The following is a 21,224-nucleotide window of genomic DNA, read 5'->3' on the forward strand; positions in this document are numbered from 1 at the left end:
TCAACACTCTGCAGCACCTCAACCCCCACAGACCACGCACGAAGCCTTGACGATGTCCTTGACTCAGCGCTCACCATTACAACATTACAAGACAGGTCAAATCTGTCGCATCCACCTGCTTCCACACCCTACAACTCCTACAGAACATTTTCAGGTGGATACCTAGCAACTGTTGCAAAACCATGATACATGCCTTGATCCGAAGCAGACTTGACTATGGCAACCCCCTCTATGCCGGAACCACCAGGAAGAAACTGATCAAGCTGCACCAAATCCAGAATGCCGCCAGACAAAATTGTCCTGAACATCCCCCACTGAGAACACATCACAGGACACCTGAGAGACCTCCACTGGCTCCCCATCGAGAAGAGGATCAACTTCAAACTTCTCGTACACACCTACAGAGCCCTCCACAACATTGGACCCAGCTACCTCAACCACCACATCACCTGGTACTCCCCTCCCAGACCTCTCCGTTCCTCCCAGCAGTCCCTCGCCGCCATACCCCGCATAAAGTAGTCCTCAGCTGGAGGAAGATAATTCACCTACCTGGAGGCAAAAGGTTTAAACACCTTACCTCTCCACCTTAGACAGTCACCATTGCTGTCTCAATTAAGAAAGGACCTCAAAACCTGACTCTTTGACTGAACTCGGAGGACATACCCCACAGTGCCTTGAGACCTAATGGGTGAGTAGTTCACTCTAAAAATAACTGATTGATATTCCAAATTCAGCCATTATGACAAAACCTCACACTTATGAAAGACACAACAATGGCATGCAAGTAGCAGCATGCAATACAAAACGTGACCCCTTGACCCTACACTCAACAGTGACTTCAGAATCCCCTTGCCCTTGCACTCAGCAGTGATGAGGCCCTTGCTTCGCAGTCATGGTGTTGGCATTGCATAACTTCATAAGGATGCAAGAGGTACGGCTATATTCCCTTGTTGTGTTTTGAACACTACAAGTCCCAGGATGCACTCTGCTCAGTGCTTTCAATGTGCTCCAATCAGGCATTGGCCTCATGAGTGCTGCAGCTATTGTTCAGAATGTGCTCATTGTGGCATATGATACATGTTGGTGCAGTTGCCAGGTCTCTGCTGCTCCAACACCTCCAGCTGAGCATGAAGGGTCGGCCAGGCAGTTCTCAGGACCCTCCTGTAAAGTGGCATGAGGCGGGGCCAGTGCACATGAGACTGGGAGGACTGACCCAACAGTTCTTGGGCCTTCAGTCGGGCCCAAGGTTTCAGGTCGTTCCAGCGCTTGCAGCAGGTTCTGGCCCACCTGTGGTAAACACCCACTGCACTGCAGCGTTGGCCTATCTGCTCCCAGATCCGGGCAAAGGCTGCATTGCTCAGCTGGTCCTGCAGGCCCCCATAAAGCTGAAGATAATGGTCCAGCATCTCCTCAGCCAAGATGTCCAATTCTTGGTCACTGTCGTGGGGTACTCTCTCATCAAGTCCATCAAGTCCCTCAGCCATGTTGGGGGCAGTTAGTGTGTATGGAGCAGAAGGATGTCAGAGGATCTTGTCTGTAGGAGGGGATAACTCAGAATGACAATAAAATGGCTGCCTGCACCTTCCTGTCATGTCTTCCCGAGTGCGGATGTAAAGATACTCCTTGTTACTTACCTTTGTGAATACCAAACAAATGGAAACTTACACTTTTGGCCTAATCTTAGGCCAAAAGTGTAAGTTTATCTTTGTGAATCCGGCCCCCCAACTATTACATCACTTCAGTGAATTTCTCTGTTTTTTTTACCCTAAAGTAAGATGTTCATGGCTGTGTGCAGCGTGGGGTTAGATATAGGTCCCTAATGCCTGCAGGGGCCCCACACCCCGCAGCACAAGGCCTATGTCCAGGCCAAGCCTTCCTTGTCACCTAACCGCCTGGACAGCACAACTTTTTGTTAATAGGTCTGCCCAGCCTGGGCAACCAGGATAGTGGGAAGGATTTTTTGGGATTTTTGTGTGCTTTTTACAGTTCAAGAAGCATTCTAAATTAATCCTGTTAGGCCCAGGCGCGTTATTTCTTTTTAATTCCGCTAATGCATAAGCAATGCCCTTTTTTGATCCCAGGTTGTTAATTCCCTGTCTCCATCCTTCTGCTGTCAATGGCAACGGTGTTTAATTACCTCTTTCCTCACCCTCTGCTTTCACCCGCATCTCTAATCTTTAGGCTTCAAGTTCCAAAAAGATTATATTAAGCTAGGATATATATGCCTCATTTGTAAAGTATGACCATATTCTGGTAGCTTATTGGTGTCCTGTAATTTTTTTCCCTTTGAAATGTTGTCTTCGATATTTAGTTGGGAATTGCTAGTTTCTTTAGTATCTAAAATGTAAAATGTTTTTGGATCTTTAACATAAGCTACATCAGTTGGAATTTACCAACATTGTCAGTTTTGAAATTATCTTTTTATTGGATTGATTATTATAGCTTGACCTAGCAATTTTTATTTAACCTGTCAGAGCTAGAACATGTTTTACCCTCTGGCTCATCCTTGACATCTTTGCATTTTTTATCAAACTGCATATAATGATTTCCAATGATTTTCCCTTTAACAATGCTGCTTTTTCAAAACTTCTGTGACTGGTTTCTCTTCATCTCCATTCTGTCCATAATGCTTCCTCAATAACTCCAGAAAATGATCATCACTTTCCAGGTTATTGATTATCTTAAAGGCTTCAAAGGCCCATGGTGGGTACCAGGAGATGGGTGCTGTATGGGTTGTAGGCTAAGGATTGTTTGTGTTCCTGCGACAACTCCAAAAGGGTTTAGCCAGTGGGAGTCAACCACTGGAAAATTGTACTTTACAAATGGTGTTCTTGTTGATCCCAATTGCCTCATTGTGTGTTGTTTCCCTGCAATAGTATCCCATAGATTTCTGAGATGTGACCAACCTCTATACTGCTTCGCAGCACCATAGACATTGGAAGCAGGCATGCTGAAAAGTCTTCTTTAATACTCTACTACATAGCAAGCCACTCTTTCTTTGTCATCCCCTCAGAAATCTTTAATCATTTTCAGAGTTCAGTGCTCAGTGATTCTCAGCAGTAATAAAGTAATAAAGGTCAGCATATCTCCTACAGATGCCTTCAGTGTGCACTCGTGTATGGTTGAGCCATATTGTCATTAAAAGTACCTTAAATCCATTTGCTGTGCATGGGTGCCACTTTACCTTAATTCTTTTCTGGTACTTTAGTGTTAAATTATTGTAGGAAATGTGGTTACTGATTGAAGGGTTTAAAGTCATAAGCATACCACAGATTCACCTGTGCTCAACCCTCTAGCAGCTTGGCACAGAGTAGTCACGCTTAATTCAGAGGTAATGGGTAAAGTATTTATGCAACACTTCAGATAGTAACACAGTGAGAACACACCACAAAAAGATCCCACACCAGATTTAGAAAAATAAGTAGATTTTAATCAATAAAACAAGACCAAAAAATACAAAAATCCAGTCAGTAGAACTGGAGATTTGCAAATTAAAAGTGAAAGTAGCAACAAAAAGCACAAAACACCAACTGTTGAAATCTGGTCTGGTCGCACCAGACTAGGACAAAGTCACAAGTTCAGGTGGATCATGATGGAGTGCCGGCCAGCTCCAGGCCCCCAGCTACTCCGGCTGAAGAAGAGTAGCTTCATTACTAGTTGCAGAGAGTTGAGAGGCCTTTCATTGAGAATGCGTATTAGAGTTGAGGCAATGTGTTGGTTCAAATGAGCTGCAAAGCTGTTATGTAAGGTCATACAACATTGTTGATGTTCCCATTGTCGAGGGCTTGAGCTGCAAAAACCTGCCATAAAGGATTCATCAAGTAGCTGAGAGATGCATTTGTTCAGAGAACCCGAAAGGCTGCAATGCAAGAACCTGCGTCTTCGTCGAGGCTGCCGTGGACTAGAGATTTTCATTGCAAGGGCCTACATTGGGAATGCGGCAATTCATGGCTGTTCCGATGTGGGCTGCAAGGTCAAAGTGGACTCCTTTTGCTGAAAGAATTCTCGCAGCAGAGGAGATTAATCAGTTGTGCTTGGGGTTGTGCCATGCAGCAGAGGAGATGTGTTCATCATTCCGGATCCACAGATGGGCTGGCAGAGCCCTTGCAGGCCCACTTCCAAAGTACAAATAAGTAGCAATGCCTGTATTTTACGACCTGAAATGTGAATCTTCCAGCCTCATATAAGTATTTTTAATTTGCAGAAAGTACAACTGTTTCATAATCTAAAATTCTTTCTTGAGATTCAAAATGCCACCTGTACAACATTGCTCAGTAAGTTAGACTTGTAATGTTTCTTGGTTCATTTTGCAGCAATAATAGTATGGACATTTGGCCATAAGTGTTTAATGGCTATTTCATAAATGTTATAAACGAAAAGGAATTTTGAATGCAATTGGTTGAAGAGTCTCATTTTTTCCAATCTACAGAAAATGTCACCATGGACCAATTCACCTGCTTTAGTTTATCTGCTACTATAAAGGAAGTGAGCTTTAAGTGTTCCTGGAAAAGGTTCTCTACACATATGTATAATGTGTGCATCATTGAGGTATAATCGGATAGCATCAAATTGCCCTGGATTTAGTATGATTTGTAGATGTGAAAAGGATTAGTAGGGTTTTGGTGTAATAGAAAATCCCAAGCATTTGAGCACAGATGCATGGGCAATTTATTGACATTGTCTATTCACTTACATTTCAGGTGCTCAATGCAAAGGACTGGAGATGCACCACTTGGCAGAGTAGAACTCACAGTTGCAGAGTCCGGTTGCTGATTACAAGAGACAAGCCAAGGAGTCACTCTTGTGGTCCTGTGTACAGGTTGCAGGTCCAATCCTTCTCACCCAGGAAGGAGGGCAGCAGGCAGCAGGTCAGCACAGCAGGCAGCAGTGATTAAGGGCAGTAGTCCAGCAAAGTGGTAGTCCATTTGGCAGCACATCCATCTTTTTTCCTGGCAGAGTCTTCCACAAGTCCAGCAATTTACTGAAAAGTTGATTCCTGAGCTCTAATGTTTACATTAGGTGTCTTGTTTGAAATGGGGAAAGCTTCTAGAGTTGCATCTTTGACGTGCATAGGGTTTCTGTCTCCCTTGCTCTGACTCTAGACTACCTACAAGGGGTAAACATCCCTTTGTGTGGACGCAGCACACAGCCTATTCAAGTGTACATATGGCTGTACCCATCACCACCTTATTATTGCCAGTGATTTCCCATTTAGGCACACCTAAGCTCTATATTGTGTGTGGCTGTCTAGGAACAGTACCAAAAGCCCAGCTGTCAGTTCCACCTAGCCATGTGACGTAAACTGCAGGCACTCAATGGTTGGGCAGGAAAAATCTAAATTTCTAAAAGGGGTTTTTCAAATCATAATTTAAAATCAGATTTTGCCAGAAGAGAAGATTTTTCATTACAATTCTAAATACACATAACATGAACCAGTTAACTGTTCCCAGTTGAATGTTGCAGCATATTAAATGAAATAAGGTAACTCCACTGTTATCTGATGGGAGAGATTTGCCTTGTAATAGTGAAACACAAATTTAAGAGTCTTTTACTACCAGGACATGTAAAACATAAAAGTACATGTCCAACTTTTCAAATAGTATGCACCCTACCCTCTGGGGTGTATAGGGCCTACCCTAGGGGTGACATATGTATTAAAAAGGTTTGGGCCTAGCAAAAGATTTATTTTGCCATGTTGGTTCAAATGGCAGTTTAACACTGCACACAAAGGCTGCTATTGCAGGCCTGGGACAAGTATAAAGGGCTACTTAACTGGGTGGCACAATAAGTGCTGCAGGCCAACTAGTATCATCTACTTTACAGGTGTGGTTCCACTTTACTAGGGACTTATAAGTAAATGAAATATGCCAATTGGGGTAAGTCAATGTTACCATGTTTAAGGAGTGAGCATATGAACTTTAGCACTGGTTAACAGTTGTAAAGTGCACAGAGTCCTAAGGCCAACAAAAACAAGATCAGCAAAATTGGATGATGAAGGCAACACGTTTGTGGGAATACCACCCTTTAGCTGACAGCTCTAACAATCAAAATATTGTACTTTATGCTGAAGGTATGTAAATGAGTTAGCATGTTTTTTGTTTTAGACAGCACACCTCAGAAACAAAAAGAGGGAAATCCTGCTCAGTCTTTCCTATCTGTTCTGTCGGAAAATCAAATCCTAATGAGGAGAAATATTGGATTAAATTAATTCCTTTAAACACTGCAAAGGCATAAAAATAGGTTCTTGGCTCTGCTCTGAGCTAGTGCAGGCCATAATAATAGGACCTCATGTGTGCTATTTGCCTTGGGACTCTAATCAGTTGCTTGCCAGAAGTATGGCGTGACTAATTCTCTAACTGTGGAACAAAAGTAGTTGGATGCAAAGTTTAATATTTGTCAATCAGTCAATAACTCACTCTACTAAGGCTGTCGTGTCAATAAAGGAACACTTCCAGTCTATGGAAATTTACTCAAATTTGATTTAGAGTTTATTGTAAAAAAGAGTATATGCCAGAAGACTGGCAAATATTAAAAACAACATTTTGAAAAAGGCATCATGTCATTGACACCTCATCCCACCACACCCTCATCAACGGACTCAGAAACATCAGCATCCAGGGCAATACCCTCATGTGGATCACCTCCTTACTCCCTGGACAAATGCAGAGAATCCACCTATCACCCTTCACCTCTGAACTAAAGAGCATTGTCTGTGATGTACCACAACGGTCGTTCCTCAGCTCCACTCTATTCAATATCTACATGATCCCCGCTCACTGACCTTGTCCGATCACACTGAATCAACATCATATCCTATGCTGACAACACTCATCGAAGACTCCTCCACCACTGGAAAGAATTTCCACAACGCCATGACCATTGTCACCGACTGGATAATTACCAACTGCCTAAAGCTCAACTTGGAGAAAACAGAAGTGCTGATCTTTTGGAAAAACACCAGACCACACCTGCAACTTCCGCCTAATTGTCAACAGAAAACTCCCCATGATGTGCCTAATCAATGCTGTCTCCTTCTCCTGCTTTGACACACTCCACAGGCTCTGTAAAATCTTCAGATGGATTCCCTTCAATACCAGAAAGACCATTCTTCAGACTCACTTCATGAGCCGGCTAGAATATGGCAATGCACTCTACCTAGTATCTCCTTCCAACTCCACAAGAGGCTCCAGACCACTCAGAACGCAACAGCCAGACTCATCCTACACCCTCGCAAATGCACACACATCTCTCCCCACCTCAGGAACCTCCACTGGCTCCCCTTCCAGAAGAGATGCCAATTCAAGATTATCATACACACATACAAAGCCCTTCACAACCAGGGACCAGCCTACATCAACCACCACGTGAAAATCCACAAACCCACCTGGCAATTGCGTTCCACCTGTCTGGCTCTGGCACATACTCCATGCATTTGTTGCAGCAACAGCAGCGACCACTCCTTCTCGTACATCACCGCCAAGACCTTGAACAAACTGCCTCTCCACCTAAGGACATCTCCCTCCGTGTCCGATGACTAAGACCCTGCAACCTCAGGGTCTGGATATCTTCAGGAGTGATGTGTTGCCCTATTAAATATTGATTGATTGATCATTAAGTTGAATGTGTGCTTTAAACACTTGCAAATGACACGGCCAGTAGGCAGCTGACTAACTCGTGTTAAAGATATTAAATCAAATGTAAAAATATTTGATATGAATGTCGTTTTGCTGTGTTGCACGATATGTATGAGCCCATGCCTTTTAAATTACCTTACCAGTTAAACTTTGCTGATTGTTATAAAGCAGATGAAAACTGAATAATCCTCAATAGCTGAAGAATGTGTGTAAAATGTAAAAAAGGAGCAATGTCTGTATTTTACTACCTGAAATGTGGAATTTCGAGCCTCATAGAAGTATTTTTAATTCAAAGAAAGTACTAGCGTTTCATAATTTAAATGTCTTTTCTGAGATTCGAAATAGCATCTGTACCACATTGCTCAATAAATTAGACTTGTAATGTTCTCTTGGCGCATTCTACGCAAACACTGGTATGTACATTTGGCCATAGGAGTTTACTGGCAATTTTATAAGTGCTATAAACGAAAGGAATTTTTAATGCAATTGGTTGAAAGGACTCTACGGTAAATGTCACTTATGACCGATGCACCTGCTTCAGTTTATCGGCTACTATAAAGGAAGCGGGCTTTAAGCGTTCCTGGAAATGTTTCTCTAGAAGTATGTATAATGTGTGCATCGTTGATGTGTGAGCTGCTAGCACCGAATGGCCTTGATTTGGATTTGTAAATGTGGATTTGTAAATGTGAAATTGATTAGTAGGGATTTCGTGTGATAGGAAACTCCAAACATTTGAGCACAGATGCATGAGCAATTTATTGATATGGTCTATTCACCTACATTTTAGGTGCTGAAAGCGAATTGTACATTTAGGCATTGCAAACAAGATTTGCGATTGTAAATTCCACATACAGTTTCACGGAATCTGGTTTTGAGGAAATCCACAAACGTAGATTACACTTATTCGGGGAGGGAATGCTTGCATTAGCACTATAAAATGGAGCAAACAACCACAAACTAGCACACAGGCAAATGCACTCCCATGAAAGGAAGGATAATTGGCCAAAAATCCTGACATCATGATATTTCATGGCTGTTCGGAGGAATGGGCTTCTCCACAGGGAAAACTGTTTTCCGTGTAGAGAAAAAAGTTACATATTCAAATGTGCATTTCATCATTTGCGCAAGCATACTTTCAAACAAATACCAATTAAGTATGGATTGCAAACTTTAGGCCTAAAACCCAATGCTGCTTGCACACAAATTACATGTTCACATGCAGATACCCTTTCTTTATGAGCGTAAAATAACATTTGCTATCCCTAAAACGTGGTTTTACTCCAATAAAAAGATTTTCTGACATATTTTTAATGTGAGAGTCTCTTCTAGAAGAAGAGCTCATTTGAGGGCTGATTTCCCACGAAACGTTAGTAGCTTCATGGGCCCAATCACATAATGTGAGCACTGGAAGTGATACTTAAAGGCTTAAATGGTTAAAGAACAGGCAGCGACAGTTTACCACCTTAGATAAATGGTTGTTTGTTAATGGAACTTAAACAAGAAAGTGCTGTTTCGGGGTGGATATCCAGCAACATTTGTTGGCATAGCTTGAATAATTACAGGCGCAGAACAATAACATAACACAAAGCAAAATGACAGCAGACATAAACATAACTAGATATTAAAACCAGTAAACAGAACGCAACACACAACAAACACACAAAGGAAAAACAAAGCATAAACACATAAAGGCACAATAAAAGCACCAAAAATAACACACCGCATCATCACTCTGCAAAATGCAACACAAAACAAATCTAGACACATATTCTTATCACAGAGTGGCAACCAAACACAAATAGGCTTTGTTTATATGGCAGTAAAGTGTGCGTGCACAAAATACTATCGGGTAGCCTGAAAAGACCATAACGTCGGTTGTCTTCCACCTAGATTATTGCGACTAAGCCAAAAACTGCCATGACTGAGTGCATTCCCTCGCACCACCTGCATCCCGCAGCTGATGCAGCAGACTCCAATACTGACGATTAGAACTCCATCACTATATTGATGGAGGCATCCTGCCAAGTCTATTTAGATCACACAGTTGTGCTAGTGGTGTGTCAGTGGTGGCCCATGATAGTGGGAGTCCATTGGGGGACCAGTTCAGTACAGTATGGCCATTAGTTGGATGCCAGTAGCCCACACCTGTTGTAAATTGGACGATTCTGACCACCTGCAAAACACACTATAAAACACACTCCATTTCAGACTACGATTCTTTGACATCACACTGCAGCAGACCAGACAGGCACAAGATTTTGCAACACAGGAAACAGCTTTTTTTCTGTTTTCCTCTCCCTCTGTGTTTTTTGTTAAATTGACCTTATCTCAGTACCTTTCATTTTTTCAGCACAAGATTTGCTTAGCAAAAAATTACAATGGCAGGGAGGAGCAACCCCTGCTTCACAGAGGCAGAATTGTCAGTTATGTTGGATGAAATCTTTAGAGTAGAGCCACAATTGTTCGGCGCACAAGCCCAAAATACTATAAGTTCCCAGACAAGGCAAATGTGGGTAGAAAAATGTTGTTTCATACAAATGACTAGCAGCATGGTTGCAGCTCTCCTTCTAACATAACACAATACGTTTAGTCATATTTCATGTAGTTCCCCATGGATCATCCTTTGCCCATTACTTTCAATGTATAATGTTGTGCTTCCAAAAACAGGTCCAAAGCCACATTTGTTTTCACAGGAAAGTATACTGTTTCTAAGTGGTAAATTCTCCCAGTTACATCATATCCATATGTGTGTACAAGTTGCAAACATGTATTTGTCTCCAACATAGTGACTGAAAGTGATGTGTGTAACTTAATTTTCAAACAAGTATTAGCTATGATGTCAACAGATAACTACAACTACCATGATACTCTATTTTTGAATTTGAAACACAATAGTGGAATGTAATGTTGTTCCACTGGCTTTACTTCCATATGTACGCACATTTTAAAAAACCTGTGCATTTGACTTTCACCATGTCATTCTATGGAATAAAATATCACTTCTTGTGTATCTCAACCATGTTGGCACCTCCTCACAGCTACATAGAATTGTTGAAAATGCTTACGTTATTCATTGTCTTTTGAATCCAAGATATCCAAAAATGTGTTGTTGCACACTGAATAGAATTAGTAGCCACACACAAGTCAAATGTCACTGTCCATATAATGACCAATTACAGTTTTATGTGCATTATGAACCACTTAGTAACTATTCTATTAGAGCCTGGTAGGCCTTGGAATGGTCCAGTACTCCATTCTACTCACACGGTGTTGGGTTGAATTCCTGTCACATGTAACCTACAAACCTGAATTAACTGTTTGGCACTTCAGAACATCTCTTTGAGGTCAGTACTGGAGTTGTCATCTGTGTATATATCAGGCTTCATGTGTAAAACAATGGAAATAACACAAAGGACTAATCAGTCTATGACTCTCTTTTTAGTATTTAGGTTGCCCCTTTTGCAGACAAAGACACATTTAAATGCACACACTACATTTTAATTACATATCCTCTGTAACCTTCAAAGGTCCTAACACCCATCCCAGTGCACCACTGTCTGTCAGCCATGACACCTCCATTCCAGCCCAGGTGCAAGCCTTCAGTGAGGACGCCAATGCTGCAAGACAAGATGACCCACGAGCCAGCTCATCCATCTGGTCTGTCTGGCCAGACAGCTCCAGGGACTCAAACTTGGCTCACACCTACACCCCCACAACAACTGCAACAACAACTCAGTGTGAGGACACCCCCACTTCCTGTGCACCGAGGACCTAAACACCAGTCCCCTAGCCCCCAATCCTGCCTCCTATTGAGACACCAAAAACAAAGCCTCATGTTATAACATGACCTGGTGGGTTTGGGCACACTTCCTCAAGGACACAGGCTAGTGGGGGTAGTTCTCATGGGAGGGAATCTGTGGGCCAGCCAAGGGAGGCCACTGGGGTTTTTGTTAGTACGACCACCATTGATCAAGTACTGGGATCAGTCCACCAGTCCCAAGCCATGAGAGGACAGGATATAACTGAGCTTTGGGAAATCAAGGAGGTACAGAGGGAGCACATCTTGGAACTACAGAACCACAATGCAGAAATGTGCTCACTGACTGGGATGCTACTTGACATTAACACCGTATATTTTGGGCTTTTCCTGTACCATCTGTCCCTATCTGTGATCCCTCCTCTTCTGGGCAAAGTACAGCACTGCTAGCCACAGACTGGGAGACCCTTCCATATGGGGAGCCTACTCCTACCACCCCAGTCCCTGCACCTTTGCCCCCCCCCACTCCCCAGAGGTGACAGTCATCTGGACCAGCAGGAAAGATGGCAAGACCAACATCACCACAACCAAGAGATGCAAAACCTAATTTCCTCTCTCCATTTCTACCATTCACTTTGTGGTCTATTTCATAGACACATTTACCTTTTCTGAGGATGGTTGTATTTTGGACATTCGGCTTTAAACACTGCTTTTGGCTCTACTACCATGTTTCCATCCACCATGGTCGACCTTTTCTGATTATATCATACTTTTTATAATACACATCAGTCACGTTTTTGTGGAATGATAACAAATGATTTGAAAATAGAGTACTCTTTTGGATTATTTGTGCCATTTTCTTTGTCATATCCATCTTCCACTATTATGTTGCCAAATCTTTTGAACATTCAGGAAACAAATGTTGCAATTACAAAGGGGTAAAGGGTTAGCCAATTTATTAGAAGAAAACAAACTCAACTCAGAATTTATTTGGAGCATACAAATGCTGGCAACATGTCATTGTAGAAATGGAATCTGGATTACAAAAACCAGTCCTTGGCCCTATCGTGTTTCCATTCAGCGTTATATTCTCCACAACCTTGAAACCATGGAGGAAAGGTAATATGCAAAAGGAACAAATTGAATAGACAAACTATCACTGATGCATGACCTTTGTTGGAGCCGTACATCCTGCCCTCACAATATGAATCCTAGATCAATAACAACAATAGCTTACATCATGACAGTAACAACATTTGAGGCCGCATGACCAATGCAGGACACTGTGGCAATATCTGGGCAAATTACACGTTCACCTCTCGGTGGTGTGCTACCAAAAAGTTCAATCACCTATGATGAGACACATTAACAGTTACCTCCACTGTCCATAAATCGGAGATTTAGCTAATGTAAAGGAAGAGCAGTATGCCAGGGCTTCACACACACATGTGTTCTGAGCAACTGAAATGGCCCACATTGCCTTGATGGCAGCATCACACAGAATAAAGGTCAGATACAATCTTCTGAACATCTATGCTATCAGAGTGCAAGTTGCCTCTGAAAAAGATTTGTCCATCCCAAGTGGGTGTCTGTCCCAGGATCAACACATGTTCACTTTGTACTTCCAAACAGCAACATATCACAGCAAACAACACAACTTTGAAATGTCCAAAGGAAGATAACACGGTGAAGGACCCTGAAACAGAATTCCGAAGGAAAATTAATTTTACTACTTTTTAAATTGAACAAAATTTACAAGTCAGAAGGACACACATACTTAGCACAGCACATTTTATCTATGTCAACGACCACATTACCCGATGTAAGGAAATTCTGATCCACTAACAACTTTGCCTTGAACTTTCCTGCACTGACTATTTTTAACACATTACATTAGCAGACAGATATGTTCACTAGGTCACAAGTTCTACTGACATTGCAGGTTACAATTTGTAAAGACAAACTTACACTCAGGCGAAGAAGTGGTCAATCACATCTTGATGTAAGTCAACTCCTTCTTCACCGCTGTCATCTTCATTTGGCATTTCAACATCCTCACCTAGAGGCTCATCATGGTCTCCCTCCTCTGCAAATATACGGATGTCTCTCCTCTGGGTGATGTTGTGGAGCAGGCAACCATGATTTGGCACATCTTATCGGGTAAGTAGAGAAAAGGTCCACCAGGTTGTCCAGGCCCCTAAACCTAGCCTTCTGGACCCTAAACCCCGCTCTGCTTGCCTCCATGTTTTTCTATGGGCCTCATTGAAGTGGACTTCGCCTGGCTTTGTTGGATTCCTCAGTGGTGCCAATAACCATAGTTGGTTAGGTTACGCTGAGTCTCCTACAGAGTAGCAAAACACATCAACAGACTACTCACATATGAAGCCATTGTCCCTTCCTAAACTAGGATTCAGGCAAAATATCAACAAGTCATATTGTACTTACCAACAATCCATGCCCTCCGTGGTCCATGTTGTGACATCTGCATGTGTATATTGCTGCTCCGTAGTATGAATAAATCATGTGTTGACCCAGTGAAGTGGACGCATGCACTTGAGATGTATGATTCTGGAAATCAGACAACTTGCACATTGATGGAAGGGAAGTTCTTCCGTTTGCATGTGGTGGCACAACGACAATTTGTGTGCCATCTATTGCTCCAACCACATGTGGTATTCCACCCAAAGCATTACGTTCTCCCTTCATGGTGGCCAAATAATGTGAACATGGGAATTGGATGTAGCTTTTGATATTTTTTATCAAGGGAGCAATGACTTCTTATATCACACCACTGAAAGTTGGCTGGACATGTCCCAGATACTGCCACAGTGTATTAAAAAGTGCCAGTGGCTACAAAATGCAGTACTGCCAGGGGTTATACTATTGGTCTTATGGCTGTTGGATTCATATTGTGAGGCAGGAGATCAGGTACCAACTGCTGACACAAATTCAGGATAGTTTGCCTAATTAGACAATATTGCATGATGACGTCCCTTTCCTCCATGGTGGCAAGGTCCGGAAAGAGTCACAACTCCTCCTACCCATGGCTGGGTTCAGATGTCTGTATGTGTAGAAAAGAAAAGACCAGATGTGTTGGAAAATGGGTTACTGGTAAGGGCAGGTAAGTATTTACACTTAGGCCCCTAAACTCCACTTAGGTCCAGTTAGGTCTCATTAAATTAATCCCAGCTCAGCCCTTGTTAGCTTGGCAAACGAGCGATATGGCTTAACTTAGAAGCCACATGTGTAAATCATTCAAAAATCCCAAAACAGTAAATAAGTAAAACACAAAACACAAAAAAAAATCCAACACCATTTCATAAAAATAGATTCTATTTTGTATCTTTAAAATTACACTAAAGTGATTAAAATCAGATAAGGGGAACCAGAGATATGAATTTTTAAAGAATTAATGCTTTTTAGCGTTTAGAAATCATTAGCGCCAATCTGTCATCGGTCGCACCTCGACTGGGGCAAAGTCAAATTTTGATGTCAACCGCGATGGAGCCCTCTCGGCTACAGCTTGCAGGAGGCCTTGGTTAAAAGTTTGCCTTCGTACTTAGTCATTTTTTTGGAGATTTTCTTCAGCGGGACCAAGTCGCCAGTCCAATCCGACCTCCTGGAACTCCTCGGATATGCGTCGTGGTAGCCCTCGTGGAGATTTTACCTTTAGACTTAGTCATTTTTTCGAGATGAAAATCCTTGGACCGGGGCAAACCTGAATCTTGAACCAACGTCCATGGGGCCCTCTTCGGATACACTGCCTGGGAGGTCCCAGTCAACTTCATACGTTCGGACTTAGTCACTTTTTCAGAGATTTTTTTCACCGGGATGAACCTGCAAGATAGGTCGGGCGCGGTTGAGGCAAGCCGGCTAGAGTTTCCGAGGTGGGTTGGTTCCTTTATGAAGATTTTTTCCAAAAGTTCTCCAAAGTTCTCCAAAACTTCTGGATCTTCATCCAAATGTTCATTTGAGGTTCTTTTGAGGTCCACAGCTCACCCCAAGGTTTCAGAAGCTCTGAGATGCTCCTTGAGGGTGCAGACTATAGCTCCCAGAATGCACCTGGTGCAAACTCCTTTTTGGCCACTGGACAGTGGTCAGCAGGTTGGTTACTTCAGGAGTTGTTGCAGGGGACTCTGGTAAGCAAGTTTTTACCTGTAGCAAACAGGGAGTCCCTCCTTGAACCAGTTGAAGACAGGCAAAGTCCTTCTTGTGGTGGAGCCCAAGTGTGCAGCTGGTGCAGTCCTCCAGAGTGCAGTGTCCGTGTGCAGGTCAGGGGTCCAGCAAGGCAGTCCTTCTTCTTCTGTTGTTCTTCCTTGTTGGAATCTGGTAGGGACCTGAGGTGCGGGTGCAGGGCTGCCAGTTTTATCCTTGCTCCTGGGTGAAAAACAGGGGGGTCTGGGTTCTCCAATCAGGTGCAGGGTCCTTTCACCTGTGATGACCACTTCCTTGGAAGTGTGGCAAAAATCAATCCCAGGGAGCAACATTTGTCAAAAATTGATCATGGCTGAAAATGATTTTTGGACGTTACATCTGGCTGAGCCCACCCACTCGTGTGGCTAAAATTCCTAAACACACCCCTCTCCTGCCCTCTCCTAATCTAATCAGGGGGGGCACCTAATTGCCTGGTTTGCAGGATGTGAGGGAGGTGTTGGGTTGCTCCAAATGTCCTTCCCTGCCTTTGAAGACCAATTTGGCAGCCCTTCCTTCTTCCCCATCTGTTGAGGAAAGATCTCCGCCCCCAGGCACATCTCTTTGTGTTGAGCTAGGCCACGTCACACCTCCTCAAGCAGCCTGGCTAGGCTGCCGGAGGCTGGCCAATCAGAGCAAAGCAGCGAAATACCTGCAGGCCTGAATTTGGCAACTTTTCAGGTAAAGTTTAAAACCCTTTACCTGAATAAGTTATATTAAATCCAACACCTGGAGGTTGTGGGATTTATTATAACAATTAATTTGATACCAAACTTGAGGTATCTTTTACTTAAGGGGACTTTTAAAATTGAAATAAAGTCTCCCCATTCTAGGCTATGGAAGCCATTCACTACAATGAGGGAAAACAAATTTGGCTGTTTTACCTCACCATGGCTTGTAAAACTATTTGTATAAGGTCCCTGCTTATAGTTACATAGCACCCAGCCCTAGGGGCACATAGGGCATACCTTAGGGGTGACCTGTATGTAAAAATAAGGTAGTTTAAAACTTTGGAACTACTTTTAATTCCAAAGTCCAATGTGAATGTAACTTTAATTTAAAAGCAGCCAGCAAGGCAGGCCTGCCTTTAAAATGTCACTGGGCACCTCAGAGGTGCAACTATGGGGGCACCACCTATGCTGGGGTCCCTAAACGTACATGCCCTATCATATGCTAGGGACTTATAGGTAGGTTGACTTAGCCAATTATAATTAGCCTAATTTGTATACTCATTTTACATAGAGCACAGGCCCCGGGACTGGTTAGCAGTACCCAGTGCACCATCAGAGTCAGGAAAACACCAGCAAAAAGTGAAAATGGGGGCAAAAAGTCAGGGGGCCTCTGCAATCAGCCCTGTTTTCCCACAAGATGAAATGGTCACACCATACTTTTAATGTCAAAACACATCTGCCTTCTTGTTAACAGTAGAAATGTAATTGGGTAATACATGTGCACACATTGACATCAAATATCTTGACTTTAAAATTTTAATAAAAGCTTTTTGCAATTTTTTTTTGTCATCATATACAAATAATACATTTGAACTGTATTATTTGCACATACAGTATTATTATTATCTTTTGTTTAAATGCCGTCAACGGAAGTAGTACTTCCCCAGAGGCACTTTCATTGTCAAAACAAAAGCAGTCACAGTTAACATTTTATTCTGTCATATCTTTCCAAGAAAAGTGTCATTTGTATCTGACATTTAGAAATGCATTAGCCTCCATTTGGAGTGCTGGTGATGCACTAACAATTAAAAAATGTGCAGCTTTGCACCCAAAATGGTCATGGCCTGAACTTTCCTCTGGACATTGGCCTCCTGACAGCCGTCAGTGGAAGTGGTGGGTAGCCTTCATGACAGACCCTGCCATAGGCTAATGTGTGTGATGGCTATGTACGAAAGACAATGAATGTGTCCGTTGACAACATGGATCATGTCCGACGTGTACTTGTATGCTGTGTTGTGAAAAAACACTCACTTCCTAACACCGCAGTCATCAAGAACTTCTCAGTTTTTGTTGCTGTTACCGACCTCTAGTGGACAAGATGCCGTGCAAAGCAGGTGCCAATGGCCGCCCTGCCTTCTCCCCTGAGTTGCTGTAGCTCCTTGTCAGGGAGGTTCTGTCCTTGTACAGCCAACTCTATGGGACCCCAGAGGAACAGGTACGGCTGATTGGGGAATGTCTGTCTGAGTAACCTCTCCCTTTCTAATTCCTAGGCTTTTTGGTTCCTTTTTGGTAATGTGGGTAGTGTTGTGATTGGAAATGACAGAATAATGAAGGTGGGTCAGATTTTTTTTTGCCAATGTCTGAAATGACTGTATATGATAATGTTAAATGACCTGAAAGTAGAAGCTGTGATGTGTGTCCATGTAATATACAAATCCTATTTCATCACACAAATTGCAGACCACTGGCTACCAGTGGTCAGTAGACAGTGTACCAGTAGTGTGACTGACAACATACAGCCAATGTTGAAATGATAGTGATGTTGAAGTAAAAATGTAGAGGCTCTGGAGTTGTCTGATACTGTACTGTCATGTGGGATGCGAGCATATAATGTGCGTTTGATTGCTCTGCATGGTTTAAACCTGTGTTGGAGTCACATATAGGTAAACCTTTTTTAGATGCAGCTAATTCAGATGACACTGGCTCACCATCATCAATTCCAAAACACATTTGTTCAAACACCCACAAATCCCTGCTCTCCTTGACACATAACAGTCATTCTATTGTGCCCTCAGTCACTGTATGTGATGCATACCATGGGTTCTGACTCTTGAGAGATTTTGGCAGCATACTAATGTAGCTGTGAGTATGGTTATGCCCAATGATTGTAGATGGGTTTTGGCCTTTAGTAGCTCACAATGATTGTGAGTAATCAGGGGTGGCTCTCACAACAACATAGGTTGCATAGCGGGGGCCAAGATGATGTTGTAGGCCTGATTAGGTAACATTATATGCTAGTAAGTGTTGATGGTGCACATGAGATCACTGCAAATCAGTATTTCCACTCTACCTGTAACAATTTGCTGGTAAAAAAAAATCTAGTAACTGTTTGGTGAATTACATGTGAGTTCCCAAAATGTAATGTCACAGCAGTACTGCCCAACAGTAACACTGCATTTTCTTTTCTTGTTCTTTTAGGTAATCTATAGAGATCAACGCCCAGGAATCTGGAAGGCCATTGCACTGAAGGTGAAGACCTTGGGGGTCCACAAGCGCCATAGCCTGCACTGTCAGAAGAGGTGGGAAGACCTGCGTCGAGTAACAAGAAAGTCAGGCGAGAGCCAAGTCGGAAAATACCTCCCAGGGATCCAGCCAGGTGGGCCGCACTCTGACACCTCAATGGCCTGTATCCTTGTGGTGGTTTACCTGGAGATTGATGGGCAGTTGAGCGCTCAAGAGCAGCAACAAGGGTTTAAGCCATTGTGTGTAGATATTGTTGTGCTTACCCTATTTAATTTCCAGCTATGATTTATGCCATCAGCTTTGAGGTTGACACATTTCCAAAGACAGCAGGGATTTCTGAAGATGTAACTTGATCAGACACTGTCTGATGCTGTGTCTGGTATATGGCTTTTTGCTGAAGGATGCCACTAGATTACTCCTCACAAGGCAAGTACTGTTGTGGACAGACACATGTTTGCATGCAAACATAGGGATTGCCAGCATTTTCACAATGACATGAGGGACAGTTTCACAAAACATGCCCCATGACATGATTGGGTCGGGTGTGATAGGACAGGATGGCATTCACGGTGCCCTGTCTGGCCTACAACGGTCATTCCAGGGTCTAGCCTCCTTATCGGCCTCAGCCTCCCACTCACCCCATCCTTGTGCCCACGGTTCAGACTCCCACTCCTTCCCTATTCCAAATCCCTTATCCAAGCTCTGTCCAAAGCACACTCAAACACATACACACACCCACAACAACAACCACAAGCAGCACATTCCCAACATAGCAAAAAACACAAGCACAGACACACAAATGCAGATACCACACAAACGCCACTACCACAAGCACATGCAGAGTCAGTGTATCCACCACAACAAAATAACACACCTCTACCATCTCCACACCCACAGACACAATCACACGCCCAGTCAGTATACCCACCACTACAAAACCACACACCTCTACCACACCCACAGACACAATACAAACCACTACAGCAACATCCACACATAGCACAAACACACCCCAGTCAGTGCACCCACCACAACACAACCACGCACTACCACCACACCCAGAGACACAACACCCACCGCTACAGCAACTCCAACATACACCATGAGCACACCCCAGTCAGCACACCCACCACCACACATGCATACACCAGTACACCCACCAGTACACCCACAGACATCACACCAACACAACCACATGTACCACATACATCCACACACACATACTTGACACAAACAAACACACTCACCCACCAACTCTGTCAGCTCCTCCTGCTGATACACTCTCCAAACTTCAGAAGATCCTTTCAAATGGATCCCAGCAGACTGTCATAGGACAGTCACCCACGCCTTAGTCACTAGTAATCTTGACTACCCTGCTGAGAACACATCTCCCAACACCTGAGGACCCTCCACTGGCTACCGGTCGAGAAGTGAATCACCTTCAAGCTTCTCACCCACATGTACAAGGCCATACACAATGCAGGACCAGCCTACCTGAACCACCGCATCTCCTTACACACCCCCACCAGATCCCTCCACTCTGCCCAGATGGCCCTGACCACTGTCCCTCGCATCTGCAAAACCACCGCCGGAGGATGATATTTCACCTACACTGCAGCAAAGAGCTGGAACAACCTCCCACTGCACCTCAGGCAAAGCCCGTCGCTCACCATCTTCAGGAAGAACCTCAAGATGTGGCTCTTTGGATCAGGCCCCTCCCACTCCCCAGTGCCTTGAGACCCTCACGGGTGACTACCCGCACTTTACAAATACTGATTGATTGATTGATGGACAATCAGTAAGAGACACAAACATAACATTACAGCACATACACCAGGCCCTCAAGCACCACACACCTTCAACACAGACACGGACAACAAACACAGTCATACCCTCTATCTCCCAAACCCAGCTCTCTCACAAACACCCTACCTATTTTCCTAAGGACGGCCTACTTTTCCCCCTGGCCCTGACCCCTTCGACATCCCACCCCTACTATAGGTAAATCCACCCCTTCCAAATCTCAAGCCATCCCTCCCAAACCTAATCCTACCACTCCCATGTACACCACTCCCAAACCCAAACCCTCCCCTTCGAAACCCAAGCCCTCCCCTACTGACCCAAGGACCTAACCTGCACTAAGATCATTGAGGTGCTTACCCTCTGCCCTATAGATGCCCCTTCCAGAGGAGGTTTATTCTGGCATTCAATTTTAGAGGCAAGTGATGAGCCTGGCACATGGGCTAACACACACACACATACATATATATATATATATATATATATATATATATATATATATATATATATATATAGATATATGCATATATGTATATATACATATATACATATATCTATATATATGTTTCCATTTATCCAGATGGACTTTTCTTATTTCTCATTGAGAAACTTACTTCATCCATATAGAACAACATTTTATTTTGAAAA

Source organism: Pleurodeles waltl, chromosome 2_1 (assembly GCF_031143425.1).
Source record: "Pleurodeles waltl isolate 20211129_DDA chromosome 2_1, aPleWal1.hap1.20221129, whole genome shotgun sequence".
Lineage (NCBI taxonomy): Eukaryota > Metazoa > Chordata > Amphibia > Caudata > Salamandridae > Pleurodeles > Pleurodeles waltl.